The 22,763-nt window shown below is 45.5% G+C and overlaps 1 pseudogene; it reads left to right on the forward strand.

The window, feature by feature from the left end:
- The first annotated feature begins 3,080 nt into the window (after positions 1-3,080).
- On the forward strand, positions 3,081-3,199 carry LOC138568255 (5S ribosomal RNA; annotated as a pseudogene).
- Positions 3,200-22,763: the final 19,564 nt, after the last annotated feature.

Here is a 22,763-nt window from a genome sequence, read left to right on the forward strand (position 1 = left end):
AACGTTCAACAAATTGGGAGTAATAAACCCTGATGTGATGGGATTACGCACATTGTTGTCTCAAAGGAAAATGTGTAACTAACACAAAAGGGGTAAAAAATGTTGCAATGGAGCCAATCATGGCAAAAGCATGCAAGCAAGAAAACTGATAGCACGTGTATAATAGAGAGGGATTTTTTTGTCATAAGAACTGACCACTGATGGTCCTCATTCAAGCAGTCTTGATGGGACTGGAAACTGACAATCCAAGGCCGAATAGCCGTGAATTAGTGGTATAATTGCGAGGATCTGGAAGCACCCGGTTAATTATCCACTGGATATCACGATCAGAGTGGCCAAAGTTATGTAATGATGCACAAAAGGCGCAGAGTACCTATGCAAAACCTTTGTTTCCCCTATTCTAGTTGAGACTTTTTGCGTGGTCATACCCACATAGTTTTGGACAAGGTTATTTAATAAATTAAATAGCATTCTGGGTGTCGGTTACTGTGGGTCCTAAGGAACCAATTGATGTAACTATGAACAAAGGCAGCACCAATGATACAAAATTCACATGCGGAACAAAAACCATGCGGCTAATGACCCACAATAGGTTGTCTACACAAATACCACCAATCAAAAATGGTATTGGGCCTAGATGTCAATGAAGGAAGCCTAGCTCAACAACATGATCTGAAATTACGTCCTCACATGAGAGCAAACAGTCGAGGTTTAGAGGTTCATCCCGTACTAAGGACTACATTCTAATATTTCTTCACCAGTTTTGTTTTTTTATACCAGTGCTGTTCTGTGAGAAAGTGGTAACACAGACTAGTCGGTCGCCTGCCGGAATGCATTCATGAGTCGTCAGTGTGTCCATATCAGTGTAGTACACTTGTTTGAGCATTTTAAATGGATAGCCCCTTGCAGTGTACGTTATCATAGAATTGGCATGTAGGCTATAATCATCCTAGAAGAAACAATTAAGCCTTCCTCCAAGCAGTTGGCTATAGGTGAGATCAGGTCGTTAAGCCCTCGGATATTGACTGCTATATAAAAGTATGATATTCCTGTCAGTTGGCTTCCTGAAAAGCAGCAAGATATCCAAAAAGGATACCTCATTTCTCTGGGCCATTGGTGAGTAAATAGAAGATTAGAGTTGCAACTGTTTATGGCATGGTACAGAGGAAGATCTCCAGTCCTTTATTGACTGGCTAAACAGTTGCAACTCTAAACTTAAAGAAATAATGCAAGATGGGGGAAATAAAAATATTTAAAGCGCCAAAGCAAAAATGGGACAGTAAAGAGGGGGCACAACGGTCACTCAACAGCAGACTTGTGTGCAGATCACGGACGACAGTGCAGGACCCTCACTCTAGGGCCCGCACTGCAAAAAAGTACCTACGAAAGAGTGATGCGGCACTGGCTTGTCATCGGCAGGGCTCGGGTTTGAATCCCCAGCACGGGACAATAAAATAAAAAAGTAAAAAATTGCTTCTTCTCCTGTAACATTTCTGTTACAGTGACAAGCATACAGCGGACATGCTCTGCAGACTTGTGTCACCATTGACTCCAAATGGTGGTGTCTTTCTTTTCTCGCCATTCTTGGCCCTTCTGCCATCCTGGTTGGGGGAGGTGCAGGTTTGACTTTTGTCGTTGGTGGGAACTCTTTATGTAGCCCGCCGAGGCCCCAGTGTGTCAGCAAGGAAAGGAAACAGGGGAGAATCCCGAAACTCAGCTGTCTTCTGCAGGTGTGCCAGAGAGAAACCAGTTCCCATGGAGAGAGGGGGGCACCCACCCCTTTCTGTAAACTGCAGGGAGTGTTTACAGAGGATGAGTGTGAATTCCTGACAAAAGGCGAGGATCCTGAGGCAGAAGACAAGTAGATCACTGGAATAGCAGAACCAAAGAATGACGATGACCAGAGATGCCTGCAGCCCCCTCCAGCAACCATGAACAGACCACTGCTGTCATGACCTAAAGACTTGTTCCCTTGGACTGCTCAGCATAATCAGTCCTCAGATGAACTGCAAATTGAGCCCTACCGCGACATGCTTTGACCTCCCTGGGCTGAAAACTGCCAATACCCTGGGACCAGTGATCACTTTGCAGTGAATAGTCTTCCCATGAACGAACTCTCTTGAACTTCGTTGGACTTCTTCAGGACCTCCAGAAGCAAGAATCCCCCCCCCCCCAAAGTCCCCTCACCAGAGTTGAGGACTGAGTAAGCGAGGTGAATCGTTCAGCTGAGAACCATCCCCGCCCCTTGGAATCTGTGAAAAGGCACCCAAACTGCAGACCGAAGTTGGAGCGGGAAGAATCTTTTCTAGGCTGCTGCGTGGACATCCCTTCCAGAGTCCCTCCTTTCGTCACCACGCCCAAGAAACAGGAGACCGAGCTCACCGCTGTTGGCTTTGTGAAAGAATGCAGTTCATCTTCTTCACAACTCCTCAGGTGGTAGTACATAGCTCAAGTCATTCTGTTGCTCCTTTGCTGCTGGAGTGCAGATTCCGGTATTTTTTCGCCCAGGACCAACGCTTGTGCACCCATAGGGAGCCTTTCTCAAGGTCCTGAAAATCTTTTAACCTTCTAAACCAGTCTACTTACTTGCAATCGTGGAATTATTTGGAACGTTGCCTTTTATGCTGCTTTGCCTTATCTGCATTACGTTCCATCTGACTCATACCTAAATAGGGATTGACAGCTAAAGCCTTAAGGCCTCGTATTACAATCATATTAAGCCACTGACCTGCTATTACTGGTGTTGAACAGCTCTTTTTATTCCTACAACAGAAAATGTTCTGAGTTGCCATAAGAAGTGATTTTACTTACCTTCAACTTTCTTCTTGAATTGTATAACTCCTAACTATTGGATTACTCGCCTGAAATACTACATTGTTTTCCTTTTAAGTGTATTAGTTTAAAATAATACTTACTTACCTGAAGATAACTTTATCCATGTGTATATAAAATAACTATTTTATTATATTTAAAAAAATACCAGGTGATGTAGGCTTTTTTGTGCTCCATGTTCAGGAAGTGAACCACTCAATTGTATTTCAAAACGGCATGGTCTAGCCGACAAGATGCATAAGCCCAGAGCCTACGGCCACACCACACTGAATGTGTCCGATCCCATCTGATCGCGGAAGCTCGTCAGTGTAGGGCCTGCTTAGTACCTGGATGGGAGACCGCCTGGTAATACCAGGTGCTGCAGGATCTTTTGAACTCCATGATTAGTAAGTGTGCCACTTCTAAATTGCTTTACCCCTTTTGCACTGCATCCTGCAGTGAGGGTCCTGCATTGCCTTCCATGATCTGCGCATGAGTCTGCTGGTAAGTGCTGGTAAGTGACCCCCTTCCATCCACCCACTCCACGTGCTAATGTCTTTTCTCCAATTTTTGCTTTGGCACTTTTATATTTTTATTTTCCCCCATCTCACATTATTTCTTTATTTAAATCCCTGCTCCCACATTATTATACATTTAGTTTGCTCACACTCTTTGGCCATCTTCCCGCTGTCGTGCGTGCTCCCCTGTCCTCTTCCCACCGCCTGACTGGATGCTTCCTTGAGAAAGAAAACAAACAAGCACAAAGCTTGAGGCCCCTTTTGCAGTGCAGGCCCTAGAGTGACGGCCCTCCTCTGCCCCCCACTTTACTTTATTTTCTCCAATTTTTGTTTTGTCACTTTATTTATATATTTCTTTTTCCTCATCTCACATTATTTCTTTATTTAAATCCCTACATTATATATTTAGTTTGCCCACACTCTATGCACCTCTTCCCGCTTCCGTGCCTGCTCCATGTCCTCTTCCCGCCTCCTCCTGCCCTCCCAGCCCATGACTGAATGCTTCATTATGATCTAATGGTGCCATTTTCACTGAAGGCCCCAAGGCAGCCCGCTAAGGGCCACAGCAAAGGGCAGCTCCCCTCTGTCAGAAACCTGACAGTACTCTCCCACATACTCCCCCGGAATCTTCCATTCAGGAGGCAAGGGAAGGGCCATCACTTTTAGATCCAGACCCTGGGGTGGACAAGCAAGGGAGGATCACCAGAGTGAGTGGAGGTCACCAGGTATTGGGAGAATACGGAAGGGCGAGACATGGTATTCCCCGTTTCCCAATTATACACCAACCAACTCTCCGTCAGCATTAATGGGGTATTTCCAATAAGTACTGGGACGAAGAAGAGGCGATCGGGAGCAATTCGGATTACCCATAGAAACAACATGGGGATACAAAGAGGCCTACAATATAACACCTTTCGGCTGTTCCACTAATAGCGTCAGGCAAGGTCGGGCACTTTACTCGAACTGTGCACCCTGGACTCCAATTGACTCATCTGCAGTACAAAAGGGGTTGTTGTAGAGACTGCGTGGGAGATGGCACCAGGAGAGCCAAGCAGCAGGGAGTTGCATTAGGAGAAGCCTCGAGAGTCTGGAGCAGCACGCTGAGACGCTGGCCCGGTGCGTTTGAGAGGCTGCAGCGTGGCCTGGGGAGCCATGTCTCCAGAGAGCTGGAGTGAGTCATACTGCAACCTGCTGGACCAGTACCAAGGGCGTCTGAAGGGCAGGTTGTGAGACCCGGACCTTGACCCAGTGTAGCCAGAGGAGGCTGCTCGCCAGCACCACGCTACCCAGTCATTTTCGTGAAAGTGAAGAGAGAAACTCGTGAGCTCTAGGGTGGCTGGAGTGGGAGTGGAAACAGACAAGATTTACAAGCGGCACAAACGTAAAGAAAGCAGAAAGCAAGAGAAAGTACAGAGAGCGGAACGCAAGAGAGCAAGCATGACCCAAAAACAAAAAGGGAAAGGTGCAAGTGTGCACAACAAAGTGAGAAGTGTGCAAGAGGTGCAACAAGAAGAAAAAGCAAGAGAAGGTGCAAGAAGTGTGCACGATAAAACAAGAAGAGTAAAAGAAATACAGAGTAAGTAAAAAGGAGGAGCTAAGAGGAAGACAAGTACAGAAAAGAAGGAGGGGTTGAGAGATCAGAGTGGTCGCGCATGGGAGGAGCAAAGTGCCCTGCGTTCTCAAAAGTATGATACTACCCCCATGAAAGAACATTGAAAAGTAAATCTTGACAAGAACTTTTTTTTGTTTGTTGAACTTCGTAGAGAGGCCTAGACGAAGGGAACCCAGAGAAGCCTAACAGGAACTGTCTTTTTGTTTGAAACTGGAGGGATCGAAGCTAGGGTAAGAGAACCCCAAGAGACCCAGAGACATTGTGAACTCTATTTACTTACGGCAAGAGCTCTATGTGGAAGGTTCCACGGGCAACACTTTATTTTGAACTTGCAGAACTACAACTATTGGTACGACTACCTGAAACCAGCTGTTTTACATTTCCTTTTTTATCACCATTTTTCCTTTAAGAAAATCCCCCATCACGTTTGGTTTAAGAGTGAGTGCAAGCATAGGTTTGTACACAGAAAAACTTTGGTTTTGGACTTACGGACATAGGCGGCCCTTAGAAGTATCAATTGAGGGAACAATCCCCTTAGAGTGGGGGGACAGGTAGGCATTACACCAACCCCAGAATGTTCAAAGTTTTCAAACTGTTACTTTTTGAGTCTGTGTTTCTCTTGGTACCATGCCCTTCTCGCACCTCCCAGTTTGTCCTTGTTCCCCCGTGGAAGCCTGACAAGTCATCCTACAGCGACAAGGTAAGGTCGTATGGGTGGGGTGCACAGCCATTACTATGCTCCAGAAAACTCTGCCACTCTAATACTACTATTGTGAACTGTTCTGCACCCTATAGTTAACCATTGTGTTGAACTGTGCTGCCCTCCATAGTTAGCCAGTGTGCTGCACCATATAGTCAGCCCATAAAACCCCACGCCCTATAGTATTCCAGTAAAAACCCATCACTCCATTACTTTCTAATACTTGATTAGGGCCAGGGCATCACTCTTCAGCTCTATTTTGGGGGCAGGGAATGTGTTGCATCTAGATGTACTGTGGGGGCAGGAAGTGTGTTGAACCTAGATATATAGTGGGGGCAGGAAACAAGTTACAACAGAAAAATTGTAAAGATTAGCCATGCGTCGCATTTGATAGAATTGTGAAGATTTCAATGCGTCACATTGGCTGTGTAGTCTCGTTGTACGCAGAAGCACACTTTGTGTCCGGTAATTTTGGCTGCGCAGAGAGGGCTAGCGGCATAGCCAAGGTATTGCACTTTTGTGAGAGTGGCTTGTGTGTTGAGTGTGGAGGGGTGGTGGCATTGCACTTGGAAATCAGAAGGTACCACTGAGTTGCAACTAGATGAACTCCACAATTGGAAGAACTTTGAGAGCACCCAATGTACTAACCACCCTGCTCCTGCTCCATTTCAGCTTACCTCCCAAGCACTATACACACTCTCTGGGCTAGCCAAACTACATTCAGACAGACACCCAACACAACAAACACCTGCATACATCAAACGACCCAGACATTGGACCTTCCCTTTATGGATACAAGCCAGTGTGCACAATCAATACTACCAGCCAAACTACACATGAAACACACACCCAACACGACAAACATACCATGCATTGGGCCATACCCTTACAGATACAACAAGCCAATGCACTCAATCAACCCATCTGCAAGCCAACACACACAGACGCCACTGTACCCTCACTAACCCACCCCACTCTGCTTCTTGCAGAGCCGCGTGAGCACCAAGACACCACCCCAACGTTATGAAAACATAACATTAGGGTTTATTACTTGCCGATTTGTTGACCGGTCCCATCAGAGCATGTTATTGCTTTGGTTTCAGTCTGTGCGACTATAATTTCTTCTTAGTTCCCGGAGACCACCATGCGCATTTACTACTAGTAGCATCTGCAGTCTTCTTAGTGGTTTTTCTGTGTTAACATTGCCCCTGTTTGGGTCCACAAACACACATGGGGTAGCCCGATTTAACACACCCCTGGTTTGCATTTTTAATCACTGTTTATTCATAATATCCTTCGCTGAATGTTATAATCTCAGTCATTCGCACCATGTTATTTCTATTAACATCACAAGAATGACGTATTGCTGTTTTTATATCAAATTTTCATTTGACTATTCCACTCTAAGATTGACACTGTTTAGACATGGTCACTCACGTGACCCGGATTGTGTTTAATTCCATGATTTTGTATTTATTTGGGATATAGATATATTAGATGCTTACTGTTCAGACGTGGTTTCTTACGCTACCTGGATTTGCATTGAGCTGCATCAAACACAGTTTAGTGCTTGACTCGTCACTTGATTTTGAAAGTTCAAAGTGGAGGTTGACACAGCAACAACGACCTAAGTAATGATAGTAGGTCTGCGCTCTGTGAATGTTTTTTCAATGCTGTCTCTGGGTCTCTATACATTCATAGATGTATCTATGGTCTGCTTAAGCATTGACTTCTCACTCACTCTACAGCTATTTATGGTAATTGTTGTGCTATTCTTAGTACATCAAATTTTTCTTTACTTTTGATAGTCTATGTGCTCCATTCCGATTTTAGGCTGGCTAGATTGATGATTAATGGTCCTCTATCTTGCTACCTGTGGGCTCCGAGTAGCATGGTTCTAATCTAGGTTAGTGCCCATTTTTGCAATTTACATATATATTTTGTTCTTTCAATCGATGCTACGATATTCCTTGACCAATGCTGCATGGTCTGTTTTGCAGCACTGGACATGTGTCACCACAGGATATTGAACACTGGATGGGCTTCCTTGTGAAATGCATTGTTCAAGCTTTAAACTATGATAACTTCATTTTTACCATTTGAGAATATAAAGAGATAATGGGATTCAAACGTGATTTTAAAAACTTTGGTACAATTCATAGTTACTTTTTTGATTGTCCTTGTTTTTTGATTTACAAATGTTTGGAGACATCCGCCTGCCCCTTCACCTTCTAGCTATTATGTCGTTTCACCCAGAGGAAGGCTGCGCCTCTGGAATTAGCTAAGCCCATAGAAGCCGAAACTCAAGTTGGCATGGTTTGGCAGTATAGACATCTTCAGTTTTGTCTTTTGGGTCATGGGGATAGAAGCTACTCTGGAGCCATTTACCCTACTTTTTCATAACTGTTGGCACATATAAATGTTGGCCATGCAGGGTCAACAATGCAGTGCGACTACAGGAGTAAACTTCAGTAGAAGGATTATGAATTCAGATTCTTGTTTTGATTAAGGTGGTCACGTTTTCTTGATCTTCTTACACCTCTGGTGATGGTAGCATACTTTGAGCATTCTTTTGCTCATCATCTTTGTGGGTACGGTGCGTTTTTATGTTGTTTGCCAACCTTTGATGGTCTTTGAATAAATGTATATATTTTATTTGACCTTATTTATGGGTTATTTTTTGACAAACTAAACTTGTGATAATTATTCATTATAATTTGCACTGTTTTATGCAGCACAAACGCAGTTGCATTCAATGTGTAGTTTAGGACCAGGTCTTTTCCTAGTTATATATTTTTGACCCCACTTTTCCAGGTCCTTATTTAAATCATTTTGGTGGGTTGCCTCCTTTTGTTGTGGAACCGCGAAATTTGGCAGATACGCCTCCAGTAGCACAAGCTGTCAACCCCGAAAGTTCCAGGCCTCAATGCGGAACGGCAATGCCTGCAGCACGGTAGCCCAAACTCAGAGCTGGCCGGCCACTGGGTAATTCATAGGCACTTCCAATGGCTCTTCTTCGCTGGGATTCTAGCCAATGCCGAGGGCAATTGTTCCCACTACCCCAACGGTCGAAGCTCTTTCACAGGACTTCTGGACATCAGCAGCCAGCCAGGGCGCTCCACGAACAGCAGCAGAAGTTGGTCGCTAGGCCTTCTTCCAACAGGTCTCCAATCTCCTCACATGTCTGGCAGCTGGACAGGATACTTGGCTCCTTAAGGAAAATCCCTGATCTCTGGAACATGGCGCAGGGAATCTTAGCAAAAGGCAGGTAAGCGTTGAATCCCACCAGCCAATCTGTCAGTCAGACAGACACCCAACCCACTTCCTGGCTTGTAATACACATGGCCCTGCAGTAGCCCGTGAGAAAGCTCTCCTTTACAGGGCACTGGAAGTCCATAGAAAGATTTTCCTGTCCTCAAATGTCAGGAAGAAGGGTTAGTGAAAAGATGGCCGAGGAACAAACAAAAGACCTCGTGGCACGGCCATGTTAGGACACTAACCCACAAAGCTACTGCTGCCACCGGATGTCCTCAGGCACATCTCTTGAAACCTACAAATCCTCTGAGTGTTAGTCTAGGGAAAAACAAAAAGGTACACCCCACTCATTGCACTGCTTTGGAAGATGTTGGGTGCAATGATAACAAAGGGTTACCAAAAGTGATAACACTCAGAAGACTAAGGGAAACAGTTTCCCAGTAATGACAGCCTGAAGGACTAGTCTCTTTCCCCATGACAAAGGAGCAAAGGTCAGTGAAGTAAAGCTGAAGGCTTCACTTCACTGTAAAATGTTTGGAGATCCATACAAATTGAGTGAACGCTGCTAAAAAGAGAAAATCTTCCTAACAAGCAACACCCACTATGGACTAAGTGTAGATGTGCATGCAACTGGAAAGAAGACAGCGGGCCTGGTCCGGAAATAAGGGTGCTAGTAGCAGCATACTGGCATCCTTTCCGGACCGCCAGACTACAACTATACCCTGCAGAGGCCTTTGCTCCCGGAAGGTCTGACCTGCCGGAAGCATGGGCACCGTTAATTACGGTGCTTGTGTCCCCCATCCCCATGGAGTCCTATGGGAATCCACAGGAATGGGGACTTACACTTTCCGCCACCTGACATCCCGGGCCGCCCCGGATATCAGGCGGCTGAACAGTGTTACGAGTTTGGCGGCAACCTGTCAGCAGCACCGGCAGGTTACCGCCAAACTCATAATGAGGCCCAGTGTGCACACTGTTTTATTGGGGCTGTGTGTGGGAATGGAAAATGTGGGGATGGGATAAGTGGAGAAGCTAGGAAGAGAAGCCAGGCAGGGGTACGGTTGGTGTAGAGGTGGCAAACCACACCAAAGATACAGCCAATAGCACAGAAAACAGCATTTCTTCCGGTTTCCACTCAAAAGCAACCATTGGATCTTGGTGGGATTTTATCGGCTTGGATCGCTAAAAACCAAATTCTTGATCCCATTGCTAGAATCCATTTACAAAATGGATTGCAACTTGGAGGTAGCCAACCTCTAAAGCAAACACCTTTTTATATGTTTTGATGCATGGAATTCATCAAACTACTAAACAGTGTACACCTTTGCACCGCCTCCCAACACTGCTAAGCGCTCGCCAATATTCAGTTCTTTGAACCATATAAAAGCTTGGGTATCTTCCCATTTAGCCACAGAGAGTCCACTATTCAGGTGGCCAGGAGAGGGCCATCGCTCGGGATCCCAACACTGGTGGTGGACGAGCGAAGATAATCTTGGTAGGGGAATCTGGGTTGCCTTTTTCGGAATACCCTAGGCGAGATGCAGTATTCTGGACATGGCAACAGAAGAGGGGTAGATTGATTCCTGTCGCCCTAATCCAGGTCTAATTTTCCCCAATTCCAATCCAGTCATCAATGACGACCTAAGGAGGGCAGGGGGAGGAAAGAGTGAACCGCCCGAGCTGGGGAAGAAAGAAAAACCAACTAAAACAAAGACAGGAATCTGATGTTAATATCCATCCCTCCTTTAAAAATTTTAATCACAGGGAATACCATCAAAACTGATGTTTTGTATAATAAATCATCAGGAATATGGAAGCGGACAACCACCCCCTTGAGGGAAAACCATTTCCCTATGCGCATTGTTGATTCCCTGAGAGAGTAGCTGGAAATAGATATCCTCCAAACCCTTCCATCACCCCTTCCCCATTTCCAACTAATACTGGGACGAAGAAGAGGCAACTGGGGGCCATGAAGATTACCTATAGAGACAACATGGAGAAAGAAAGGGACGCCTACTATAGAAAGAACTCAAGCTGTCCCACTAATAGAGTCAGACAGGGTCAGGCATTTAATAATGACCACTCACACCCGAACTATAAAAAGGTGTGGTTTTTCACAATGAGAGCGACCAGGGGATGCTGTCAGGACCTGAGAAGCCAAGGAGCCGAGTATAGCAGGTGTCAAAGCCTGGAGGAGAACAGTGTGCCCAGACGCTGGCCCAGTGTTTGTGAGGGGCTGCAGCATGGCTAGGGTGGCGTGCCTCCAAGGAGCTGGAATATGGCAGCTTGTATTCTGCTGGTGGCATTTCAGAAAATGAAAGCAAAAAAGGGTGCAGGAATCACCTGAAGGTGAAGGGTTGAAAGTGAAGAACCAGGAATAAAGAGAGGGGTTACAGATCAGAGTGGTCACACCTAGGAGCAATGAACCAGGCGGTTTCGAAAGTCTCCGATTGTACTCCACAAGTTAAGTGTGTGTGAAAGAACTGTGTATAAAAGGAAAGGAACATCCTGACAAGTTGAACTGGTGTTTGAGACCAAAAAGGGGCGTAAGCTTGGGGAAGGGAAGCCCAGGAGGCCTAATAAAGAAAGCAAAGTACATCCTGACAAAGTAAAATGGGCCTGAGCTTGGGGAAAGGAACCCCCGAGAGGCCTAACCAAGTTGGAGACATATTCCTGCGTAGTGTCAAAAGCATTGAAGCTTCGGGAAGTGAACCCCAAGGAACCCAAAAGACACTGAAGGTATTTACTGCAAGGGCTCAGCGGAGAAGGTCTTACGAACAGCCCTTTTTGACTGAACTCATTTTTGAGACATTGACCAAGCTACACCTGGTGAAAAGAGCACCTGAAACCAACCTTGGTTTCCTATTTTCCGGTTAACCACTATTTTTCCTTTTTAAAGACTACCTAACACATTTTTGTAAAGAGTGAGGGCAAGCATAGGTTTAAACATGGACAGATTATTATTCTGGACTATTATACATTGACGGCCTATACAAACATCAGTTAAGGGAACCATCCCTTTAGAGTTAGGGCCACTCAGGCATTACACCAACCCAGTAAACTTAGTAACTAAAGGTTTTGAAACTAACACCTTTGAGTCTGTGTCTCTCTCTTGATACCATGCCTGTCTCACAATTGTCAGATATAACATACCAGAGAGGATAAGTTAATCAGCATTTGTACTGCGCTCTTCACAACCATAGTGGTTTTGAGGCATTGAGGATGGTCCAGAGCGTGGCATACTGCAATCCATCAGTATGGTGAGCAGGCAGACTGTCTGCAATGCAACTACTTGAAATGTTCTTTATATCACACTAGCAGAAGTATCCATTCTCCAAACTGGTTCTGTAGACAGACATGATAGCACTGATCCTGTAGGTCTCTGTTCCGATTCGCTTATCGCTTGATGTGCTTTGCACCCTGAAGGAAACAGCACTGAGAATGGGGCATGTGTGGCTGGATGACATACCCCCAGAGCAGATGTGTGGGGGGGGGGGTAGGGTGGGAGAACGGCAGTTGGTCTGCTGCTGTATACTGGGACCTGTGCTCTCTCCCAACCGGTCGCCTCACCCTAGCGTGGATGGTGCAGTTTGTTGCAGTGCAAATATCTTCGAAATCGTGCATCCTAGGGCCTGGATCTCGAGTTGTGTTCCTTGTGTCGGGACCAGTTCTTCTATGACCACATTGATGTTTTGCCAATTTCAGGCAACCGTCTCATGTGTGATGGTGCTGAAATCCGGGAAAAGGGGTGGGGAGTCCAAATGGCATGTAGCCAGTAATGTCCGGAGGGTCTTGTAACTGCGCAACATTTGGTTCAGATTGGTGAAGTGGTGTGGAATCGTATAAGGAACAACGCTTTGCCCCAAATTCATCACAAACACATTTTATATATATATATATGGGATACATCACTCACCATAATCGTATTTCTGATGCTTGTATCTGCTTAGATTCACACGCTGTGCATAAGCCGACATCTAGTGGAAACTACAGAGTATTACAGTTGTTGTTTTCAAAACTCGACAGGGCATGCCAGTAATACTATCCCTAGTGTGACGTTCACTGTACCCATGGTCCTTCACGTGTCGAGGTCCCTCAGATGAACAAGTTACTTGCCAACTGTAACGTTCTTTCGACTGGATGTTGCTCCCACGTATTGCTCATCTATGATTGTTACGCTCACCTGCTATCTACGGGGACGCCACTCAGTCCTGGTTGGATGATTTGCACTCTCGAACCCTCTCCCGGTCCCTTGGTAAGCCCTCTGGTTAAAGATGGGTCTTAATATTGTAAGAGGTGGATTCTCGTTCCTGCTCCTCATGGCAGGGGCGCGTAGATGTGGGGGGCGAGCAGCGACCAAGTTACTTCACTGGTGCAAGCCCCCCTGTGGGATTCCAGGCCTGCTGCGACTCCGTAGGTTTGCTGCTTTACAGTCTTTATATGCAGTTCTTATGTTCCTTCGAATAATAATGTCTTGCTTCTTTTAGGTATGGAAAGGTATTTTGGTGTTGTCATGCAGTTTGAAGATGAGCATGGGACGGTAGGGGAAAGCGCGGTGTGCGCGATGCTGTCCAGTGAGTAATGCGCGATGCCCTGCGCTGTTTCACCTTTTATATTGATAACCTGTGTCTTTTCTCTCCTTGCAGGTTGCGATGTTTCTCGCCGAGCGCCGTAATGTTCCAGCAATGATACGGACCAGGAGATGACTACCCAGGTAAGAATTGTGTGGCTTTCATAATTCGGAAGGAAACGTGAGTAAACGCTTAATAATGCTGTCTTTCTTTCTCCTCTTTCCAGGTTATGGTATTCCAGGATGCATGCGGTGCCGGATGATGGAGTTCGTACCTTCAGGTGAGTGGAAATGAAGTCAGCGATGGATTGAAGACAGGATCCTGTTCCAGGTACGTTTCGTAGTGTTCCTTCTCTCTCTGCAGGTCCTTGGTTTCAGGTAAGCTGGCATCAAAGAACTGGACACTGCGCATTACGCTGCCCACAGCAGAATAACGCAAAGCATGTTTTGCTCTTTGGGTGTCATTTAAATAGTCTCAGGTAAAGTAGTACAGGTAAAATAGTCCCAGGCCTGCCACACCCAAAAGACTAGACCGCATAGCTCAGTTCCTTGTAACTGAGCTATGTGTGTGCCTCCATGTTGGCTGAACACCCCCCCAAGTTAAATAGTCCCAAGTAAATAGTCCCATTCTAATGTTGGTCTTCATGATGGTTATGAGCCTGGCACCAGAACTGACTCCAAGAGTGTCTTGGATGAGGTTTTTGACCTGGCCCTAACTGTCAGGCTGACTTGCCAGTGAGGACCAGGGGCAAGGGTCATGACAGCACTCACCCTCCCCCCCCCTCCCCACGGTGGCACTTCTGCCTGGTCCTGGTTTGGCTGGGTAATTCCGATGGAACCTTTTAATTAAGCGAGGTGCATGGATGTATTCACTAGGTTCCCATGATCTGTCATGAGGGCCGTATCCCTTCCAATCAACTATGTAGTATAGTTTGGATCTGGTGTATTTTGAGTCTAGGATATCCTTTACTTCAAACTCTTTCTCCGTCAACTAATACTGGTTTTGGTGGTGTTGTAACACGAGTACCGGGTTGTACCGGTTTCAGGAGTGATACGTGAAACACAGGATGAATCTGCATAGTGGGTTGGAGGGCTAATTTAACTGCCACTGGATTTATTATGGATTCAATAGCATAAGATCCCATATATCGGGGACGAAAGGTCCAAGTCCCTTTTATGGGCATATTTTGATACTAACCAGACCTTGTCTCCAATTTGATAGTTGGGGGCTTAATATCAGGAAAAAGGGCTGGTGCAAGAAAGGAGTGTGCAAAAGACCTTAAGACATGTAATACGGAAAATCAACTACAATTCCCAGCAGCACTTGGGAAAGGTTGTAGTTGCAAGCCGCGCGCCCGTTTGCCCAGCTGTAAGGAATTAACAACAGCTTATGATGGCTCAACGGTGCACGGCAGGTGTGGCTTAGTGTGTTTGTCAGGAGCAGGCGGAGAAGAACTACAGCGTTTGCCGCGGCATGCAAGGGCTTCATGAGGGGACACAGACTATCGGCGGCGGTGGGCGGAGAGTGTTTGCAGTAACTGATTCGTCCGGGATGGCTGCCGGGCCTCCCGGTCTAGAGATGAGTACGGGGCGGGGAATGTAAAGCATTGGAGCGGCAGCGGGCGGATGGATGGATGGAGCTGCTGCCAGTGAGGGGCGTTTCCCTGCTGAGACCGGGACGGCTTGCAAGCCTCCCGGACCTAAGTTAAGTGGAAAGAAGTCTGTTAGGGCCATGTCCTAATCTTCTCACAAAACAAACCTGATTATGTCAAATGTGATGCAAGCTATTTTCACAAGTTCAGCCTTCAGTGCGGGCTGGAGATTACCCATTCTGTCATTCAGATCTGCACTAGAGTTTTTGGAAAACCACGCACTCATAGGGCATACGTCGTTTTCATTCATGTTTTAGAAACGTCCAGCGTTACATGTTATGTTCGTGCTCAGTGCTTCTATGTGCCCTGAGGGCCATGTGTCTGTTGATCATTGTGGGAATTCCCCCAACTGTGTAGGTGCGTGTTGCGTACCATATATGCGAGTCTGGTATTCATGAATCATAAGAACATGTTGTATAAGGTATAGGTATCTCAGGAAAGGAGTCTGTGACAGACATTGTGTTTTTAGTACACGTATTAAGGTGTCTCAATCACAGTTATGGCTATGCTAGGTATGGTACAAATCTAGAATTGGGACGGTTTTTTACCTGTTGCTTCCCCTCGTCCTATCCAAAATAGGTGTTCCCTAACCCTCTCTCCGGTGTTCCTAATATCCCCTACCCTATCCACAACCTCTCCCTAACTCCTCTTCCCCCCCTTCCCATTGGCTGCCACGTGATGTCCTGTTTTATCCTATCAGGTACCTGTGCCAACCACGGGTGGAGGGTCGACTTCATTCGGCTTCTGTGGTTCGGGAGAGTGTTGAATTCTCTCCCTTGTATTGTGTATTAATTGACATAATAAGCCACCCCCATATTGGGATGCTTACAACCACCCAAGCCAAATGGAAGTGACACCTCCGCCTTTAGCTGATGTGCTAAAGGCTCTTCAGGATATTCAGGTGGAGTTGGCACATGCCCGACAAGAGTCGGATAATTTAAAGACACAAGTCCAGAGGTTGGTAGCCCAGAGAACCCCTTTGGAGGGTACCCGGGCTACAGGGGCCTCCACAAGCCAAAATCCAACGGTCATTGTTCAACCTCTTAGCAACGTTCCTCTGGCAGCGCCGGAGCGGTTTGCGGGAGATCCTCGCAAATACATGATGTTTCTCACCCAATGTAGACTACATTTTTTGTGTAAACCCACAGCTTTTGAGACTATACAGGTGAGAACAGCTTTTGTAATTTCCTATTTAACCGGGGATGCAGCGGCTTGGGCCATGCCATTGGTACAAAAGGATGATCCGCTGTTATATAATTGGGAGGGATTTTTAACAGAATTTGACAGGCTATTTGACAGAAGGGATGTGTCCTTAGCACAGGACAAGGAATTGTTGGGATTGAAACAAAGAACTAGGGATTTGGTCACCTACGTAACTCAGTTTAACAGGCTGGTTATTGAAACAGAGTGGCCAGTGGCCAAGCAAACAGTGAAATTCTACCAGGGGCTAGGCGAGGAGCTCAAGGATGCCATTGCCCAAGTTGAGCCGCAACCAAATACTTGTACGGCAATGATTGACTTGGCATTACGATTGGCTCATAGGATGAATGAGAGAAAAGGGGATAAGAAAAAAACGGATGTAGTCCCCTTTGCGAGACTGGATAGAGGTAGGGGAGGAAGGATGAGTGAAGTAGAACCCATGCAGATTGGCAGCATAAGAGGACCATTATCAGCCATAGAAAAAGAGCAACGTAAAATGAACAAATTATGTCTTTATTGTGGACAGGCTGGACACTTTATACGTCCCTGTTACAACAACCCCGCAAATGAAGGTGGTAGGAGAAAAGAGTACCAAGGAAGCGGGAAAAGAGATGGGCCGACCTTAGGGGGAACATAGGTGTCAGGCCCAAAAGAACTCAGGTTCCCCAGATGGGTGGCAAATACAGTGGGGAGTAAAACTTCTCATGTATACATTTTGGTAACATTATGTTTTGCGTGCACTAAACACGAGGTTATGGCCATGGTAGATTTTGGGGCTACAGGCAATGTTGTGGATATTTCTCTTGCTGAACAGTTAGGGTTGCCCGTGGTGGATAAACAGAAGATGGAAGGAGTGCAATCTGTCGATGGTTCACCATTAGTATCAGGGCCCATACGGAAGCAGACACAAGGTTTGGAGATGATTTGTGCATCAGGTCATAGGGAGGAAATCATGTTTGACTTGATTGCAGCCCCTCAGTTTGGATTGATTTTAGGTATGCCATGGTTGGTGTTGCATAACCCTAGAATTGATTGGGGTAGACAAGTATTGTGATTTGAGGAGGAACATACGTTACCAGAAGTAGGACCAGTCAAATTGCTGGTAGAGAAAGGATTGGACAATCAGTTGGTGGGGGCGATGGGTGGAGAGATTCCTTCACAATATCAAGAGTTTGCTAAAGTATTTGACAAAAGGGTAGCAGAACAATTACCACCTCATAGACCCTAGGATTGCGTTATTGAATTATTGCCTTGCAGTAGGATTTACACTCTTACTGAAAAAGAAAATAAGTATTTACGTGACTATTTGGATAAGATGTTGGCTAAGGGGTTTATACGACACTCTACATCCCCGGTCTCCTCACCATTGTTTTTTGTCCCAAAAAAGGAAGGAACTTTACAAACGTGTATAGACTATTGTGCATTAAATAAGGTAACAATTAAAAACAGGTTCCCATTGCCTTTGATTGCAGTTCTATTGGATCAAGTGAGGACAGCCAAGATTTATACTAAGTTGGACGAGAGGCGCATATCATCTGATCCGGGTAAAAGAGGGCAATGAGTGGAAAACCGCTTTTCGGACAAAGCTTGGGTTATTTGAGTACTTGGTTATGCCTTTTGGTTTATGTAATGCCCCAGCGGCTTTTCAGTTTTTTTCTGCAAGAGGTATTGCATGAATTCATTGATGTTTTTGTTATTGTGTACATTGATGACATTTTGATTTAGTCAGATTCTTTCGAGCAGGACGTGCAGCATGTGAAAGCTGTGTTGCAACGGTTGCAAGAGCATCAACTGTGTGTTAAGTTTGAGAAATGTGCCTTTCATGTGACTCAAGTGGAGTTTTTGGGCTTCATTCTGACTGCAACAGGAATTGTGAAGGATCCAAAAAAGGTGCAGGCAGTCAGGGATTGGCCCTCTCCGCAATGCATAAAAGATATCCAGTCTTTTTTGGGGGTTTCTAATTTTTATAGGAGGTTTATTGATAACTTCTCAACATCGTTACCCCATTAAACGGTTACTTAAAAAAGCAGTGAAGTTTGCTTGGAGTGATGAGGCAGAGAAAGCCTTTCAAGAATTGAAGGTAGCCTTTACCACTGCCCCAGTGCTAAGACATCCTAACACTGAAAGGGGCTTTCAGGTTGAGACAGATGCCAGCAATATGGCCGTAGGAGCTATTCGACCTCAAAAGGATGAGAAGGGAGTCTGGCATCCAGTGGCATTTTACTCTAGGAAATTGTCAGGATGTGAACAAAATTATTCCATCACTGATAAAGAGCTATTCGATCAGCCTTCCTTGAGTGGGGACATTATTTACTGGGAGCAAGGCATCAGGTGGTGGTGGTAACAGATCATAAAAATGTACAATACTTTAAGACCGCTCAAACTCTAAGTCCAAGACAATTAAGGTGGTCTCAGTATTTTAATGAATTTCATTTTGCGGTGACATTTAGGCCAGGAATAAAAATGGAAAGGCTGATGCTTTATCTCGGCAACAGAACCTAGACAATGCAATAAGTGAAAAGAAAGCAATAATTGCGCCCGATAGGATTATTGGGACCCTTACCAAGCAGCTAATTGAACAGGTTAAAAAAGCATTACCATCTAGGCAATTACAGAAGTGGCAGAGTAGTCATCCGACAAGAACAGTACGAGATGGACTACCATATCATCAGGGTTGATTGTATTTACCAACTAAGATGTTACAAGAAAAGGCTTTATTTTGGTGCCATAAGTCTCCTTTGGCAGGACATGCAGGGCAGAGAAAATTGAAAATGATGTTGGAAAAATATTTTTGGTGGCCCACATTAAGACAAGATATAGTGACGTACTTGGTACAATGTGAAGATTGTTTACGAAATAAGGTAGATCATGTTAAGAAAAGAGTTGTTACAGCCATTACCTACTCCCGAGAAATCATGGACTCACATTTCAATGGATTTCATCACAGATTTGCCCCCTGACAATCAATTCGATACCATTTTGGTAGTAGTGGATTTCTTGTCTAAACAAGCTAACTTTGTGCCTTGTGTTGGTATACCGGGAGCGGGCCAGTTGGCGGAGTTATTTCTACAACATATAGTGAGACTACATGGTTTACCAAAAAGCATTGTTTCAGACAGAGGCTCTCAGTTCACTTCCAGGTTTTGGCGTGCTTTTTATCGACTATTGCGAATCAACTGTGCTCTATCCACCAGTTATCATCCTGAAACCGATGGTCTGACGGAAAGGGTGAATCAAACACTTGAGCAATATTTGCAAGGGTATTTGGGAGATGGGAGAGGATCCTGGGTGCAAGCCCTATGGTTAACAGAATTCACATACAATAACACATTTCACAGTTCTCTGGGAATGGCTCCTAATGAGTGTCTGTATGGTCATGAGCAGAATATGATACCTGAACAATTGCCAGAGATAGAAAACATGCCAGCTTAGCAGGAGCCTGAAGCGGTTGCTTCTGGAAGTCAGACAAAAAGCACGAACCAATTTGGAACATGCCAAAAGAAAATACAAAACACAAGCTGATAAGCATAGACAGGACAGCCCTAAATATCAACTGGGGGATAGAGTGTGGCTATCAACTCAAAATCTATCCATGATAGGATCACGAAAATGTATGCCTAGATTCATTGGGCCATATACCATTATTCAATGTGTCTCTGAAACTGCTATGAAATTACGTTTGCCTAAGAATTTAGCTATACACCCGGTGTTCCATGTATCTTTACTTAAACCCGCAGATCCTGAGATGACGACTAAGCGGCCTCCAGCAATCATGAAAGAAGGACAAATGGAATATGAAGTGGAACGAATTTTGGATATCAAGAAACAGGGCCAGAAGGTCTGGTATTTGATCCAATGGAAAGGCTATGGGCCGGAGGATTGTTCTTGGGAGCCTGCAGGAGCGGTGCATGCTCCTAGGTTGGTTACACAATTTTATTTGCAACATATGTCCAAGACTGGCCTGAGGAAGGGCCGTGAGAGAGGAGGTAATATCAGGAAAAAGGGCTGGTGCAAGAAAGGAGTGTGCAAAAGACCGTAAGACATGTAATACGGAAAATCAACTACAATTCCCAGCAGCACTTGGGAAAGGTAGTTGCAAGCCGCGCGCCCGTTTGCCCAGCTGTAAGGAATTAACAACAGCTTATAATGGCTCAACGGCGCACGGCAGGTGTGGCTTATTGTGTGTTTCTGGCAGGAGCAGGCGAGAGCAGGCAGAGAAGAACTACAGCGTTTGCAGCGGCGTGTGAGGTCTTCATGAGGGGACACAGACTAGTGGCGGCGGCGGGCAGAGAGTGTTTGAAGTAACTGCTTCATCCGGGGCGGCTCATGGGCCTCCCGGGCTTGAGATAAGTACGGGGCGGGGAATGTAAAGCATTGGAGCGGTAGCGGGCGGATTGACGGAGCTGCTGCCAGTGAGGGGCGTTTCCCTGCCGAGTCCGGGACGGCTTGCGAGCCTCCCGGACCTAAGTTAAGTGGAAAGAACTCTGTTAGGGCTATGTCCTAATCTTTTCACAAAATAAACCTGATTATGTCAAATTTGATGCAAGCTATTTTCACAAGTTCAGCCTTCAGTGCGGGATGGAGATTATCCATTCTGTCATTCAGGACTGCACTAGAGTTTTTGGAAAACCACGCACTCATAGGGCATACGTCGTTTTCATTCATGTTTTAGAAACGTCCAGCATTACATGTTATGTTCGTGCTCATTGCTTCTATGTGCCCTGAGGGCCATGTGTCTGTTGATCATTGTGGGAACCCAACTGTGTAGGTGCGTGTTGCGTACCATATATGTGAGCCTGGTATTCATGAATCATAAGTACATGTTGTATCAAGGTAAAGGTATCTCAGGAAAGGAGTCTGTGACAGACATTGTGTTTTCAGTACACTTATTAAGGTGTCTCGAGCACAGTTATGGCTATGCTAGGTATGGTATGAATGGTACAAATCTAGAATACGGAGGGTTTTTTCCCCTGTTGCTTCCCCTCGTCCTATCCAAAATAGGTGTTTCCTAACCCTCTCTCCGGTGTTCCTAATATCCCCCTATCCTATCCACAACCTCTCCCCAACTCCATTTCCCCCCCCATTGGCTGCCACGTGGTGTCCTGTTTTATCCCATCAGTTACCTGTGCCAACCACGGGTGGAGGGTCGACTTCATTCGGCTTCTGTGGTTCGGGAGAGAGTGTCGAATTCTCCCCCTTGTATTGTGTATTAATTGACATATTACTACAATGTTGCTCAGCGAATTTCTTTTGTCTGTTCTTGGCTTGGAGTAAATGTTCTGCTGCTTCTTTGAAGGCCTGGGAAATAGTGGTATGTAGGGTTTTAACCGCTGGCATTTCCAAAGGGGTTGGGAGATCCAATTCTGAAGCATGCAGATGTCTACCATATATAGTGTAGAAAGGGGTTTGCCCAGTGCTCGTGTGTAATGAATTATTATAGGCATATTCAGCTATCCATAACAAGTCCTTCCAATTCTGTTTGGCCATCTGTTTGAGGATGGCGACTTGTGGATAGTCGAATGTCAATTTGGGCCATTGAACAGCATTTCCTCCAGAAGTTGGATACGAAATGACTACCTCGATCTGAGATGAAGACCGATGGAAAGTCATGTAGCCGTACAATATCCCCCAGGAATACTTTTGCTAAATTGGATGCATTTGGAAGACCCTTAAAAGGAATAAAGTGTGCCATTTTAGAGAACAAGTCTACAACTACTAAAATGGTGTTGAATCCTTGACTGGGAGGTAGATCTGTAATGAAATCAAGGGACAGTGTGTGCCATGGTGCGGGAGGAATTTCCAATGGTTGGAGAAGACCAGCTGGTTTCTGCTTTTGGGACTTGTTTTGTGCGCACACACACCGCAAGATTGGATAAATTGTATGATGTCTTTATGCCATGTGGGCCACCAATAGTTTCATTTCACTTTAGCTAGAGTTTTGGCAATTCCAGGATGTCCTTCAATCAGGGAGTCGGGATAACCCGAAATAACCTGCTCTTGTAAATCTTTACCTGACAAGTATAGACTGTTCCTAAAATATGGTAACTGGTCTTTAATGGTGTAATGTTCTCCTGGAGTACACCACTCTTGTGAGAAAGTGGGATCCATTAAGAGTTGGATCTTGTTTTGGAGTTCACCCTGTGTCAATGTTGTCATAAGACCCAGGAGTTTGTCTTCTGGAACGATGGCTACTGGATCTGGAGTTATGTATACCTTTTCATCAACACCCATGCGGGACAAGGCTTCAGCCTTTCCATTTTGGACTCCTGTCCGGTAGGTGATCACAGTCATATTCAGCGAAAAAGAGAGCCCACCGCATTTGATGGGATGATTGAGCTTTTGCTGTTTTTAGGTATTGCAGGTTTCGATGATCAGTTATGACCGTGACAGTATGTCTAGCACCAAGGAGATAGTGTCGCCATGCCTTGAAAGCTGATTTTATAGA

This window comes from Ambystoma mexicanum, chromosome 2p (assembly GCF_040938575.1).
Source record: "Ambystoma mexicanum isolate Mex_15411 chromosome 2p, UKY_AmexF1_1, whole genome shotgun sequence".
Taxonomy (NCBI): Eukaryota; Metazoa; Chordata; class Amphibia; order Caudata; family Ambystomatidae; genus Ambystoma; species Ambystoma mexicanum.